This window comes from Vanellus vanellus, assembly GCF_965231255.1.
Source record: "Vanellus vanellus genome assembly, chromosome: 4".
Classification (NCBI taxonomy): Eukaryota; Metazoa; Chordata; class Aves; order Charadriiformes; family Charadriidae; genus Vanellus; species Vanellus vanellus.
In genome coordinates this window covers 9,509,627-9,524,468 of record NC_138909.1, presented here as the reverse complement: position 1 = coordinate 9,524,468, position 14,842 = coordinate 9,509,627, and the positions used below count along the sequence as shown (strand labels likewise).

At 38.4% G+C, this 14,842-nt stretch overlaps 1 long non-coding RNA gene across 1 annotated transcript in view; it reads right to left on the bottom strand.

Moving 5' to 3' along the window:
- Window positions 1-4,882: 4,882 nt before the first annotated feature.
- The window catches only part of LOC309671048, a 41,911-nt gene continuing 31,951 nt past the window's right edge, over window positions 4,883-14,842 (bottom strand). The window contains exon 3 of the long non-coding RNA XR_014269101.1: window positions 4,883-4,956. This is a non-coding gene — a long non-coding RNA (uncharacterized lncRNA). The remainder of the gene's footprint in view (window positions 4,957-14,842) is intronic.

The following is a 14,842-nucleotide window of genomic DNA, read 5'->3' as shown; positions in this document are numbered from 1 at the left end:
TTCTGGAATTTTCCAGTTCCAGTTTTATTGAAAAGCAATGGCAATGGTCCACTAAGCTCCTCATAACATTTGGACACCTACTATAAAGAAATGCTGATTTTAAAAGGTCCGAGGTTAGCGGCCTGTGCCCATGTTCATTTTCATCAGTTGCTGTGACAAGGTATTTCAGCTTCATCATCATCATATGGCTATAATGCTGTTTCTTTTCCACAGAGAACCAGGAGGAGCATTCTGGATCACCACTAACTTGGAATTTTACACATTAACTTGTAACAAGTCCCACTTGGGAAAGGCAGCAAGTGAAACAGTAAGGGAGAAATAGATGGGACTCCTGCTCAGAGTATAAAAAGGGTTGCAAGGGGAGAATATCGGTCTTGGAGAACCCAGAAAAGGCAAAAGTGTTTGCTTCCCAGGGTGATGACTACTAAGGAACCCTAGGGACTTGAAGGGACAGCAGCAGTTTGGCAGATTAAGGAGAAAAATCTGTAGGCACAAATGAAAATCCATTCAAAATGAATTCTTGCAAATCCAAAATCTTCATCTAAGTAATTTTTTTTTCCTCATCTTATCTCTAATTATTTAACACCTTACAACTCTGCTGCTGCTGACCCCTAACTACTTCTTAATCAACAATTTCCCTGTTAGTACTCTCTTCTGCACATCCTAAATCCACCCAGATGAGATCACTGAATACCCTTTAGCTGGAAAACTAGTTATGTTAGCTAAAAAATGTGGACAGGTTAGCACAGAATTCAGAAAAGTAGCTGGTTAAACATGTAACAGAAATGTTTATTCACTATCTCTGTCTTTCCTGCATTGTTATGCACATTTCTGCCTGTTCCACATAGTAACAAGCTACTACCATCATTAGGATTTTTTCCTCTTTAAAAAACTTTAAAAAGTCCTTAATTCCAATGGCCATAGGTTTCTTCTTCTGTCCTTCTGCTTCCTTTACAAATGTCTTCAGTTCCTAACTTCTCATTTATATTCATTTATTCATTGCTATCAACTTCCCCTTTTTTTTCCATTTGTTTCATTATATATTACAGCTGCTTTCTCTTCCCCTGTAAGTCAGGCTAGTTTTTAACTGTTGGAAAATTTTCATTAAAAAATGCCAATGAACTGACCCTGAAACATTTCACTCAAGACATCCCCAGTTTGATAAAACTTTTGTCAAAACCAGCAGAGGACTCAGAAGGAACTCAGATAGGATGCCTTGCGACTGCCACAGGGCCATGTACCCTCTCTGGGTTCCTGGCTCTGGGGAAGATCCACCAAGTGCAATGGCAAAACCCCAAAGTTTCTAGTTAACAAAACAAAAATAAAAACAAGACAAAAAAAAAAAAGGGGGGGGGGGGGGGGGGAGAGAGAAAAAAACCAACCCAAACCACACCACACTTTAAATTCTCAGGGCTTACAAACAAAGGAGCGTATCTCAAACTCTTTCAAAACAGAGACATCTGAATAGGGACTGCAAAAATACAAGAATCTCAGAACAGATAGTTTGGGTCTTAGTATATGCTTGTCTACATTAACAGTGTTTGCTTAGTTAGCCATGGCTCATCAATTCCAACATTTTATATTTTTAAATTTGCACATCTAATTCATCAGATGTCTTGGGAAGTGATGGGTGTCTCTCTGGGTAAGAGTGACTGACAGGTGCTGTGCAGGCACGTGTGTAATGAATGTCACAGAGAACACAGAGGCCTCCTCAGAGAATGCCACTGGGAGAGACAGCTTGTCTTCTGGCAGTTTGTAAATAGAAATCCAGTGGGAGTTACATGGATCTGAGTTACCAGTCATTTTATTCCTGCCTGCTCTCTACGGGAATCAGGAGAATAAACAAGTACTTTTCATCACGGCAGCTCCCATCCACAGTGGAAGACAGTGTCTATTTGGAACAGACCGTTACAAAAGATAATCTCTCTTTTGTTTTATCGAGATCCCAATCCTGTCATTACGACTGCAGTTATGGCCAAATAGTTATCACAGACGTAGATTTCCACAAAATGCATTTTTTATGGTGTGCCTATTCTCTCCTCTTTCAAACAGAGCATACAAGCCATGCACAAATGGTGGATAGGATCCTGAAGGCAAAGTTCTCTAGAGAAGCAATAACATGAGCATGACTTCTACTGCTTATTTTACTTAGTGACACCTGGACACTGAGCAGATAGATAGTTCACCAAGAGCTCTCTCTCATATCGATGCAGGGAACATGCTTTCAATATAAACTGTTCCTATTTGGAATAATGAACTCCATTGTATACTTGTCATGATCCTTTTTCTTTTCTTTTTTTTTTTTCCCCCCTCCTCTTACTACACCTTTCTATCAAGAGAATAGAAGAGCAAACATGAGCAGCAATGCCTAGAGTTTTATTCAGTGAAATGTGGATACCAGGAGAGCCTTTGGAACACATACACAGTTGTTGTCTTTTGGTCTGCATCTCCCTAAGACAGCTGACAGGCATGAGAGAATTGTATTCTCTAAGGCTGTATTCCGGAACTGGCACCTGACACAACAGTACATACACCTTCAGAAAAATGTCTGCATATCTGTGAATGGCTGAGGCAAAAAGCCAGCAGGTGGCACTCAAAAACACGTACTGGTACCTGGATGAGAGCACGATCGTGTGCGCTACACATGGCAGTTCATTCTCAACAAAATCTTGTCTACATAACCAGACAGAAACAAACAAACAAGAAAAATAAATTCCTGTTAAGCAGAGAGTCTGATTTTCAAACGAATCTCAGAGAAATATCTATGAACTCTTAGGTGAAATACTGTGTCAGTGACATCTCAAAAGTCACATTCACACATCCCAACTAGGAAAATTCACATACTTTCTGCTCCGTTTGCTTCTTCTCTTTACACAGTGTGATATGCTTGTGTAGAGATTTCCATGTGTGATTACATTTCTCAAGTCTCAAGAGGGAACATATTGTAGCACTCTTGTGACAGGAACCTGCTGGTTTGGGAATGGGTTCTTTATCCACTGCCTTCAGATTTCAGTGGTGAAGCCTCTGAACATCTGCAGGCAATTGTCTGAATCTATTCACTGAAGATGATGGCAAGTTTTCTAATATTTTTGCTGTTTTTTTCTCCCCCTCTAGTCATTTGCTCAAATATGTAGCCATTTGCTCAAATTAGCATGTGTCCAAGCTCAAAACTAAAGCCATCATCTTGCATTGGTAGACATTTAGCATTGCTTTATTAATGATTGAACCAAGGTTGCTTCAGTCTTTGAAAAGGCATCACTAATGGTCACCAGCCTCCTCTGTCAATAAATAACAAGCAGTGCTGCCTGTCATTCCTTGAAAGACACTGAATCCAAGTCTGCCGCTTTAAGCACAGCTCTCATTATTTATTCTCTTTCTTCTACACAGCCCGTTATCAAAATAGACTTCCTTTCATATTTCACAGTTTTTAAAAGTTTAAAACTCGACATTTACAGGTTGTTTCTTTTTTTCCTCCCCTAATTAGACTTCCTGAAAAAAAGACCTAAAAAATTTGCAAGGTTGGACCGTATCACTAAAATTTTAGTTCCTACATTTTTGCAGTTCCTTCCCAAGGCTATATCCTACAATTTACAGAGGACCCCATACAGGGGTCATTAAGAACAAAGCCCCTACTTAATACTCTTTCTGAAGGGTTAGCCATGTGACTGATTCCTAGCTCAAGCAGACTCTCTAAAGAGGTTGGGGGGGGGGGTGTTTGTTTTTTGTGGGTTTTTTGGTTTGGTTTGTTGTTTTTTTTGGTTTTCTGTTTTGTTGTGGGTTTTGGTTGTTTTTTTTTTTAATATGAGCCTTAGTGTTCATCCAGCATCAGGGCGTTCTCAGCACAAAAAGCATAAAACAAGCCAAACCCATACCACCATCAAGAAATCCAATAAGAATAAAACTCTTCATTCAGATATATTATTGTACATCGCTTGTAAGATAAAACTATATGCTCAGAAGTACTTCAAGACATGATAAAAATTCATACAGTACTTCAAGATCCTTCATACTCCAACCATAAAATCAGTGTTGCTGAATGTATCTCCTGATAAGAGGGAAATGCTACATGCTCAGATTTAATTTTTAAGTGATACAAACCTGTATTTTGTTCCATCTAAATGTAGAGATGGGATATTTCAGAAGTATTTTTTCTTTTCCTTCCCACAGCAGGGATAAATATACCATACATAGCTAAATCGGTTCTGTGTTATTACACCGTGCATATATCCAGATAGGCCTAGGGGATTTCTTTTTATTTTTATTATTAATTCCAGTTAAACACTCAAATTAAATAAATCTAATTCTAGTTAAGGAATTTGTTAGCTGGTTTAACAAAGTGCAGACTATTTTCGGGTAAGCCAGACCCAAATTTTAGAGTCCTGATTAAATTACTCTCAACCGTGAGGAGATCATTTTCTTCATCGTTGAGTCAGAGTTCTGGCATAACATTTGGATTTCAAAGGCAACACTCAGAAATTGTCAGCCTGCATGCAATTCTCACATATTTCAGACTTTGTGTTTTACAAGTTTCGACTTAAAGAATATCACTGCCCCGATTACTCTGCTGCTCTTGTCTCACATAAAATTTTAATTTAGTTAAAGGTGAAACAAATAAGATATTGAAATATTTATTTCTATTATAAAAGAGAACAAAGCAACCTTTGTGTTTGTATTTCCTCTTTCCCATAATTTTAAGGAGGCAGATTCTTTCAGGGAGAAATCATTCATGTTACCATTAGATTACATACTTTGCTTATAGCTATAAATAAAATATCAAGTACAAGTGAACTGCATTTTAAATATTAATTAGAAATTACATACCTACAGTACAGTGGATGGCAGGAAGGGCTTTACGTTGATCTGACTGTTTTAATTCATTCTGGCTGACTTAATTTTACAATTTAATTTCTTTTCTCTTTTTTTCACAAATAGATGGCAAATCTTCAAAACTTCTGCCTGTTTCATGAGATTAAGAAACATCACTAAACGTTAGTGAATTCAGAACAGTATCAGTGATTCACAGAGAATACATTGTAGCTAGTTAACGCCTTTTCCATTGGTGATAAGGTCATTTCTGTGGAAAAAAAAAAAAAAAAAAAAAAAAAAAAAAAAAACAACAAACCACCAAACCAAGGATCAATTTCATTGTCCTTTTCTGGATTCCTGCATTTAAAGAAAATTCCGATTTCAAAAATCTTACCATTTAAGGCCATTTAAAATACAAACATATAGAATGACTAATATACTTATCTATATATTTATATGTACATTAAACACATTTGTACAAGAAAATAAAGTTATCTGTTTGCACCCATCCTTGTGGGAAGATCCACATCCTGTTCCTATCTGTCCTACTGAGTTAAGTGTCCAGCATTTGTCTATGTGTCCACAAAGAAAAAAAAACCTTTCAACAGACACTTACTTGGGTATGTGGATATCTTAAGACTTTGATAAGCAACAGGTTGTCACTACTGTCAGTGACAGTAACTTGAAGTCTGGCTCCCTCTTTATCCTGATGATAATTGCTAGTTATAGCTAAAGTTATCACAGTTTTTATAAGTCTCTTGATTTGAGAAGTAGAAAACCAGCATAATCAAAACCTCAGCATAGTAAATTTTATTAGAAGATGCATAATGAGGGAGACTATTTTTTTCCCCCTCAATTGGAAATGGTTACAAGCGCATGACATATAGGCTTATAGAATTCCAAAATGGAAAGCATTTTTAGAAGTTACAGACAGTATAAGGTAGTTTCTCTTTGTCTAAGAATTTTTTTGTGGTTTTTTTTTTTTTTTCTTCCACAGAAAGTTTTGTAAGCCTTACAGACTTGGTAAATGACACAGTGTCAGAATATTTTTGCACAGGCTGTAACTGTACATAAAATGTTGACATTAGGAAAAATACTGTTTCTTTTAATCAGATTTTTATCAAAGAAATAGAGTCCTTCATTCTAAGATGAGTGACTATAATTAGATGGTTCCCTAACCAAATCCTTCTACTCACCCAGCTTTTGATACAACTATAAGTTATTTACACATAGAATAAGCCCTGCCACCAAGTTAATGAGATGCACAATAAATGCATCATTAATTTATGCTAGATACTATTCTGTTCCCTTCATATCTATTGTCATTATCCTCCCACAGCACTCAAGCTAATTCTAATTGATGGTTTCTATCAGCAAATTAAAAAACAATATACTCCAGACTATAGTGATGAAAAACATACAGCGTAAAACAGTATGTTCTAAGAGAACACCACACTTTGTTATCTTTATGGTGCAGAATGAAAGACAAATTGGTTAAAGAATGCTGTGCAAGTCTTTTTATTGCTTCTATGATAATAAGAAGATAGTCCTTATTTGTTTTGATTGGATGGTACAAATTCATTGTCCTGTTAAAAATTATTGATTTGGTTGAAAATCAGTAGTTGCCTGATTTAATACTTACAGGTGTTTCCTTCTGATAGTTTACATTTGCAATTTAAATTGCATTCAGAAAGCTTAAATGACTAATCCTCAACTTGTAGGCACGCTACTCTTTGGAAAATATAAATCCAGTGTCAAATACCTTTTTTTGTCAAATACATTATTGGTGAAAAATTCGTTACTTGGCCTGCTAAATAGAGAGAGAAGCACAAAGTTTTGGCAGGGCCATTAGGGGGTGTAGGGATATGCAGGTATTTATAAGTTGCTTTAGCAGTTGTTTGACAGGGGGGATATGCACGTATTTATAAGTTGCTTTAGTAAGTCTTTGACAGCAGCCCCAAACTTACTGCATTTTTTTTTTTTTGTCTACATACAGAAAAAAAAAAGTCATGCTTTTACAGGAAGGACAGGAAAGGAGCTGCAGTTTATTTTGGGCTAATCTGTGGCACTGCAAGCCATCAGGGGACAGAGCAAGCCCGGATGCAGTGGTACACTCACCAGGGAAATATTTGCCATCAGGAAATATTTATGCTCTTACAAACAAGAGAGTGAGCCTCCTCGTCCCTAAAGAGCAGAGGTAAGCGGGGGCGACAGCGCTAGGGGGCACCAAACCCACAAGCACGTCTCTTGAACTTGTGACCCGCTCTGCTCCCCTCCCTCCTCACCATCCAACATGGCCTCCAGCCCTCACCTCCACCCATGGGCTTTCCTACCTGCTTCCTTCCCCTTCCATAAGGACGAAAGCAGAGGGACCTGTGCCCCTGTGCAGGCCCACACTGCCACCAGAGTCCTGTGGGCACCAAAAGGCCCTTCACAGTGGGCCTCAGCCACCTCACCTGGGGCCTCCCCAACACCCCTGCTCTCCGGCCGCCATTTCACCTCAGCCCGGGGCCTCCTGGCCTGCCGCGCCACAGGGCTCACCTGGCTGGCGGGAGGGCCCTGCCTGTAACACTATACCACGTACATAATGGTATAACGCATCTGTCTCCTAATTATTGACAGGATTTTGGTTTATTTTGACTTATTGGAAAAGCAGTTATCTTTTAGAGGAAGGGATTTACCACCTCTCTGCCTGCTCAACACATACAGCCGTACGTTCACGAGGCTCGGATCGCTGCTTGCCCTCTCTGTAGCTCAATTTCATCCTGAAACTATAACAGCAGAAGTACTACTTCTGTACAATGATTTAAGGGCTAATGCTAGAAATCACCATATTGTCCAAGCAACTATCATTATTTTCACCTGTTTCTCAGCTGACAAAGGGAACAGTGACTATATTAATGTGTTGTTGTTTGGTGGTTTGGTTTTTTTTTTGTGGGTTTTCTTTTTTTTTTTGAGTTCCTTGTCCCGTTTCTCCACGGACAGGTATTACTTTCTCCCCAAACTAATAGCAGCAACCCAGTTTCTAAGTATTTTACTTATTTTTTTAAAAAAATTCATTTAATGGTCTTTCGTTTACTTGTCTCCTACAGACCATACACTTACAAGACAATTTTAAAGTTCCTCCTCCTGTTCTGTCATGCCTCGCCAGTAGTAACCAGTCCTCTTAGGTTTCCATTCCACACGCGTTTGTGAACATTGCCCAACCCCAGGCACGTGGGAGTAAAAGATGAACAACGTAGCTTTTTGACTAACATGACAACTACATGACACTTTGCTAACATTTTTCTAATTAAGTAGTCCACAAATAAGCAATACTAACACGTTTTTCACACTTGATGATAGTGTCTGACATTTTCTCATAACTGTTCTTCATTTATTACCATCATTAGCCCTGTCTCTGACCACAAAAAGAAGCTACGCTGCCACATCAACTTACACAACTCCGGTGGACTAACTGCCCGAGTAAACAAGCTTCAGTGAGAACAGCACAGACATAATCTAATTATTTTACATCAAACACCTTTCCATTAGTGTCTGTTGAGTTCTGCAGCTTTTGTAAATTAAAAGAATCTATTATTTCCCAAATACCTAGTAATATACAAAAAAAAAAACCAAAACCTCTTGTTTTGAGGTGCGTTTGTTACATTCCATTAAAATTATTTTCCTGTAGTTAGCTTTCAAAAATTAGCTGAAAACACAATTCAAGAAACGCAAATTCTCTACACAAGTCTTTACTTGAAGTCTTGCAAGAAGGATCATTTAAGGATTTGATGCACACATTACGAAGTGTATTAATTTTCAGTTTTAACCCAAGTCATTATTTAAAAATCTCCTCTCCAATTACACCGTAGCTTCAACAAATAAAATTCCTTCTGCCTAACTCCTGGATCTGAAACTCTCTCTCCTGCAGTCCCAAGCAATTGGGTCATGGCATACAGGGAAAGAATGATGTTTCATTGTGCCTGCTTTCTTTGCCCTTGAGTTTTGCAAATTTATTTGGAACACAATTTATCCTGTGCCTTGTACGCCCACAATATCATCTGGGAAGGAAGCAACTATTTTCCTTTCCCGGGTGGGTCTCTCACCACTCTGTACCTCTGAGCAGAATGAGCGTGATGGAGCATTCAATTTAAGGGAGCCAGCAGAGAGGTGCAGCCAGTTTTTGGGCCAGTTAGCATACAGCTCCGTGAGGCATGCGAACCCAATCTCTTGACCTTTTTGAAATATGAATTCGATGCCGTGCAGGTATAACCTGCTGAGTGACATTACAACCAGACTCCAATTGCTCCATTCAAGCAAGTATGACCCTAAGAGCTGCAGGTGAATGAAAAAGGAGTAAAAGCACAGTTGTTACCAACCTGAGTCTCTACCAAACAAACAGGAGAGCTCTAGGCTTACAGAATAACCAGCAGCCAGCCAAGAGGCTTGAGCAAACACCAGCAGGATGCCATTCAGAGGAACAAACGCCATTTCTTAAAAAATAGATCACAGACCGATGGGGAGCCTACAGCTACCAAGCCACACTGTGAGCGGCCACAGGCGTTGATTCTTCTGTCAAAGTGTATCAAAGGAAAGGAGCTGCAAAGGGGAAGAGCACTCTAAAGGCGTGCAGAGACAGGAGGTGGTCATTTCAGGTTACCGCTGCTGAGAGAAAGTATTGTGCATGTGCCATTCACTTTTAGGACCCAATTAATATATGAAAGACATTCTCAAGCACTTCTTGTAATTTTATTATTTTTCACTTCTACTGTTTTAATGCCCTCTGAGAACCTTGAAAATCCAATGTCTTTCCCTATTAATTTTGTCCTTTTCTATTTGACACACTCATTTATCTGAGTTTCTTAGCAAGGCTCAAATTAACATCTTTTTCTTTGCCTCTCCCTTCTTGTTTGGAAAGTCAGGCTTGTTTCATAGGCAGAAGATAAAATATCTTAAAGCAAACAGCAGAGCCCACCACAAAAACTTCATCTCTTAACTTCCCAGGGCATGATCAGGAGCCGAAGGATCTATCTCACAATAAGTCAGGTCTGTAACAGCAGCCCTGAAGCAAAGGGTAAGGAAATGAATGGATATTTACTGGTTTTGGACAGCTTGTTTCCAGGCACCCTAGCATTAAAATTTAGATTGCAGACTTAAAACATCAGAACGCACAAAGTCAGCTCCAGCCAACTTAGGGATCCCACTACAGAATTAAGGTAGAAATACCAAATCCAAACCTACAGTCCTGAAATCCCTAACTCAGCACCTGCCTAACTTGAAGGTACCTAAAGCCTGGGTATATTCCATGTGAGATTTCATAGCTACGTTCTTTTACAAGTTACTACTGTCTCCTAATCTGCCAGATGCCTTCTATGCCCAGAACTGCCTCACTTAAAAGGAATCAACAATTTTAAGGCAAACCAGTATGCAGGCAATCCCACCCGTGCCTACGAGGGGCCAAATCCAATACACTCTTTCACTGTACAGTTAAAACACACCAGCCTGGATACTTGGTGAGAGGGTCTGGAGGTACCTACTTCGGCAAACAAATTACGTGGCAAAGCTCCCCTAGCAGTCAATGAAAAAAGCAATTCCAAGCAAAAAGCAAACAGGTTCTGAATCGTATTCAGGACGAGACTGTCTCTCTGCTGACAACTGCAGAAGCCTAGCTAGATAATTTTGCTGGCTAAATTAAATGCCTATAGTAAAGTGCTAATGTCAAGTGGTATGAACAGTTCTCCTTCATCCTAAAATGCAAAGAGATGGTGAAAATAGCATTCCGTAACCTTTCATTCAACAACGCAGGCCCTCTTCTCTGGGCTGTTTATGTCTTGTAGCCACTGACTGCTGAATGTAAATTGTACAAATGCTGCTGTAAGCAGAGAGTAGATGCTAATATTCCTCCTTCTGCAGGCATGCTTAAGCTATGTGAATCATGGTCTCACTTGTGCTATCTCTTTTCTTGTGACTATTGAATCCTTTTCCACATAGTGGATCAGTTTCAAGGGCAAAGTTAAGATTGCTGTTGAGATTACAGCCCCACTCAGATTACTTTATGAATCACATCGCTTTCCTGGTGCTAAAAAGAATATGTATGAAGCAAAGCAGCAGCTCGACGACTATCACTCCTGCCCAGCTCTGCTTGAGAAATAGACAGACACAGGCTCGCTTTTTCAAGAAGCTGGTTAGAAGCACTTACCAGTAGGAAATATTTCCTTAGAGAGGAGGTGGTGCATCTGGAGATGCCTGCTTTCAGGTCTGAGTAGCATGGTAAAGAGTAAGAGGGTGGGATTTCAGGCACACTATTTATTTATTATTTTCTACTTATTAGTGAAGCAGTTTGCTGTTCTTATTAAGAGATTTTGGATGACTTTCGAGCCATTTAACTTGCCACACACAATGAACAGGATCACAGGTTAGTTACCCAAGGATCTGTTTGCAGCACTGCCTTGCAGATATTTATAGTATTCATCAGAAGTACCCACAGTGGAAGCAGTCAGCGCAAGCAATGGTGTTGTCAAGAAAGATGACTGTAAGAGAGCTAAATGCAAGCAGGAGAAAGCCAGTTTGGCAGAACAATTAAGGTGAGAAAGGGGGCTGCTAAGGACTGCTGAGTTGTCTTGAAGCAAGTATTTCCACCTGAAGAGGATGTGGATTTGTTAATCCCAGGTGGTCAAGAGAAACAGCAGAATAATTTTCATTCATTTAATACAGCATCAATATCATGCATTCTCTAAACCAGTATGTGATAAAGTAACCAAACACCTAGAGAGAGATCCACAAAAGGGATTAATCGAAGGGATTTAATCTAAGGCTTAAATTTAGAAGGTTGTTTATGTTTATTACCCTTTCCCTTGGAGCATGAGGTTAAAGTAAACTATAAAACTTCAAATTCCATAAACACTTGGGAAAGCATGTGGCTTTTCAGCATTCCAATAAAGATCATCTTCCATGTAATCTTTGATTTCCTCTGGATCCTAGGATCCAATAATAGCTAACCTGGCATCATATATAGAGACTTGCTTTACAATTTAAACCACCTCAAGGACGTCACAGAATTATGTCTTACCCTCCAGTGTAGTGAGGAAAGAATCCTTCACACTTGTACTTTATTTAACTTTCCTATTTTAAAAGAAAAAACCCTGTTCTGCTTACCTTTGTTTCATGACACAGGTAGGATATCACCAAACGTCATGCTCTCTTACCCTAGTAAAACTACTTCACTGTCTTTTAAAAGTCAAACTCACAAATAAAGCAACTGTTCCTCGTTACCCTGTCTATTTATTAAATCATTAAAGAAGGTGTTATTATCATCTAATATTCTTTTTCCTAATGCCCACATCAGAGAAGGATTTGAAGATGTGCCATCATTTTAAATGTAAACCAACAATAATGATTTTAAATATCTTTTCTATAATAGACTTTGGTCCCGAAAATTAATCTTTTAGAAATAAAACTGCTATAAAACCCTACTATTACTGTTTCTTTTCTCAATATATTTCTGAGTAGTTAACATTTCTCTATGTTACTTATCTATCACCTACTTTTTAAAAGCCATTATAAACTTTTAAAGGTTTTTAAAATAGTTGTGTCCTTTTTTCATAGCTTTTCCTTATGTAGTATATTCTCTTTCTATGCAGAAAATGTACCAGCTGCTGTTGTCGGGAAGTATCAGTGTATTGTAGAGGACTTTAGTCTGCCCTTCTACTTATAAGAAACTGCTGCTGCAGAAATGTGTTGGTCTTTGGGAATAAACCATTCTTCTGAAAAGTGAAGACTGGATTGATGCTTTCCTACAAATTTAAGACAGCAGAATTCAAATAGAAAGGTAAGGGGAGAGAAGCCAAAAGCACATAACTGGATTTCAGCCTGTGGCCTTCATTCCCCACTGCTCTCTTTCTTTGCAAAGGGCTCATACTTTTCAAATGATAGTTACCCTATCTTAAATGGATTATTTCAAAAATTCTGCTTAAAGTGACAGTTTGTTCTATGTGACTAAATACAATGGTTAGTTTCTATCTTTCTTTTCCTTTCTTGAATAGAACTGAAAAGTCATTTTTCTAACCTCATTAACACTCTTCTAGTAGTACAAGAAGGTACAGGTGCCCCCCAGAAATATCCCATATTAAAGCATCATGTGAGGAGTGGAGTAGTAAAGGATAAGCATCAGCAGGGAGGATATATCGAGACATCTCAGCACTCTCTCTCAAGTATCCTGTGTTTCTCTTGGCCTCTAGACTCATATTCCATTAGCCAACATATTTACTTCACCCACCTTACTTGAAGTCACAACTGGGAGAGTAGTGATGTTAGTAGGAATTAGTTTTTATCATGAAACTTGCAATAGAATGAGATTTTTCTTTGTTTCTGTCTTCAAACGGACACTTGAGAATACTGAATTTCATTTAAAAACAAAACAAACAAAACCTCCAGCAACTGTGGAACTAATGAAGCCTTGTCTGATACAGCTCAATGCCCTCAGGGCCTTCTCAGAACACCACAATAAATCCTGACTCTTACAATCATCACATATAAAACCACACATAAGACAGCAAACGGGCTGCTGCCACACAGGGTGTTTAACACATCAGTGTTACCAGGAGATGGTAACTTTTTTTCTCTTTGCATTCCATTTACTCATTCGGGAAATGGGGGGAGGGGGGTGTTTAAAAATGTTGAGAGTTCAGCCTTCTTTCTAATCTGATTGAAATTGGCTGGCTAGGTTCAAAAGTTATTGAAGAGAGTGATGCGCAGAGAGGAGAGTTCTTAAACCATCATTTCCTTACAAAATTCAGTAAGAAAAAGTTTTATAGATATGAAGAAAATAGTTTGAAATATGACTACAGGCACACTGAGACCTTAAAAGAGAGAGACAAGTCAAGACTTTTGAAGCTGTTATATATTTGAATTCTATATTTAGGCAAGAGAAGGCCTATTAAAATATTTCAGGAATGGCAATACTTAATATAATACAAGAACATCTCCATAAAATCTGACTGACCATTTTGCTTCACAAGCAGCTTTACCACGCTCAGAGAGGAAGGATTCCAAAGCAGCTGTTGCTTATAGGAGCTAGGTATGGAGAAGGTCTCTCATAAATCTAGCTTATGCCTTCTTGCTCAGGAAAGAGCTTAAATTTCTAGCGCAGGTAGTATTCTGCTACTTTACAATGCCCTTTCAGTACAAAAGAGCACTAAAAACAGACTATAAAGGCTGTAAGATTCACTATGCTTGCTTTTCTTCTTAACTAGTACCCTGTTTATGAAGATCCAGTCAGTCCAGTGGTCTTGTTTGCAGACATTAGCTCAACAAATAACAGGATAGATACACTTTCATGTGACTTGGGTAACCAACATGAATTTCTCATTCTGCAAATTATACTCAGCGGAGCACTTGCAAAATTCTACAAGCCTAATGTGATTGCAAGATTATTTGATGAACTACATAAAACACACACATTCATATAAAAAAATCATTAGCAGGTCATGGATAATTCACAGATAGAAAAACTGATTAAATCCCAGAGCAGTTATATACAATGAATGGCTTGACCTGCTCTATTCAGTACATGCATATTGCAGAAGTCAAGTATATTGGCTCTTTCCTGACACTTCATAGATCTTTGCATATATTATTCCAACTATTCCATAGATTAGAGTAAGAAAAAGATGTTAAGTTAACAAGCTGCTTCTGAAAAACCCAGCAATTACAGTGATTCGTAAGCCAAAATCTGAAAATCTTTCACAGGTTCCATTAAAATTTACTTTAAATCTTTTCTTGGATAAGCTATGGAATACAAAACTGATGGTGTTCTACATTTTTATTGGAAAAATGCCTTCACTCTTTCCGAATAGCAGTTTACAGGTGCTCATTTGAGTCTCTAGCCAAATAAATTATTATAGGGTTATTTAGAGTCCTGTTCCGGTAGAGTTACTCCACGTGCAAATGCCTATTGATTTCAGTGGAACTTCTATTATGCTATCTGCTGTGAAGTCTTATTTCTTTCACATTTAAAATCCTCACCGCTGTGTTTGCTCATTTCATTTTATTATTG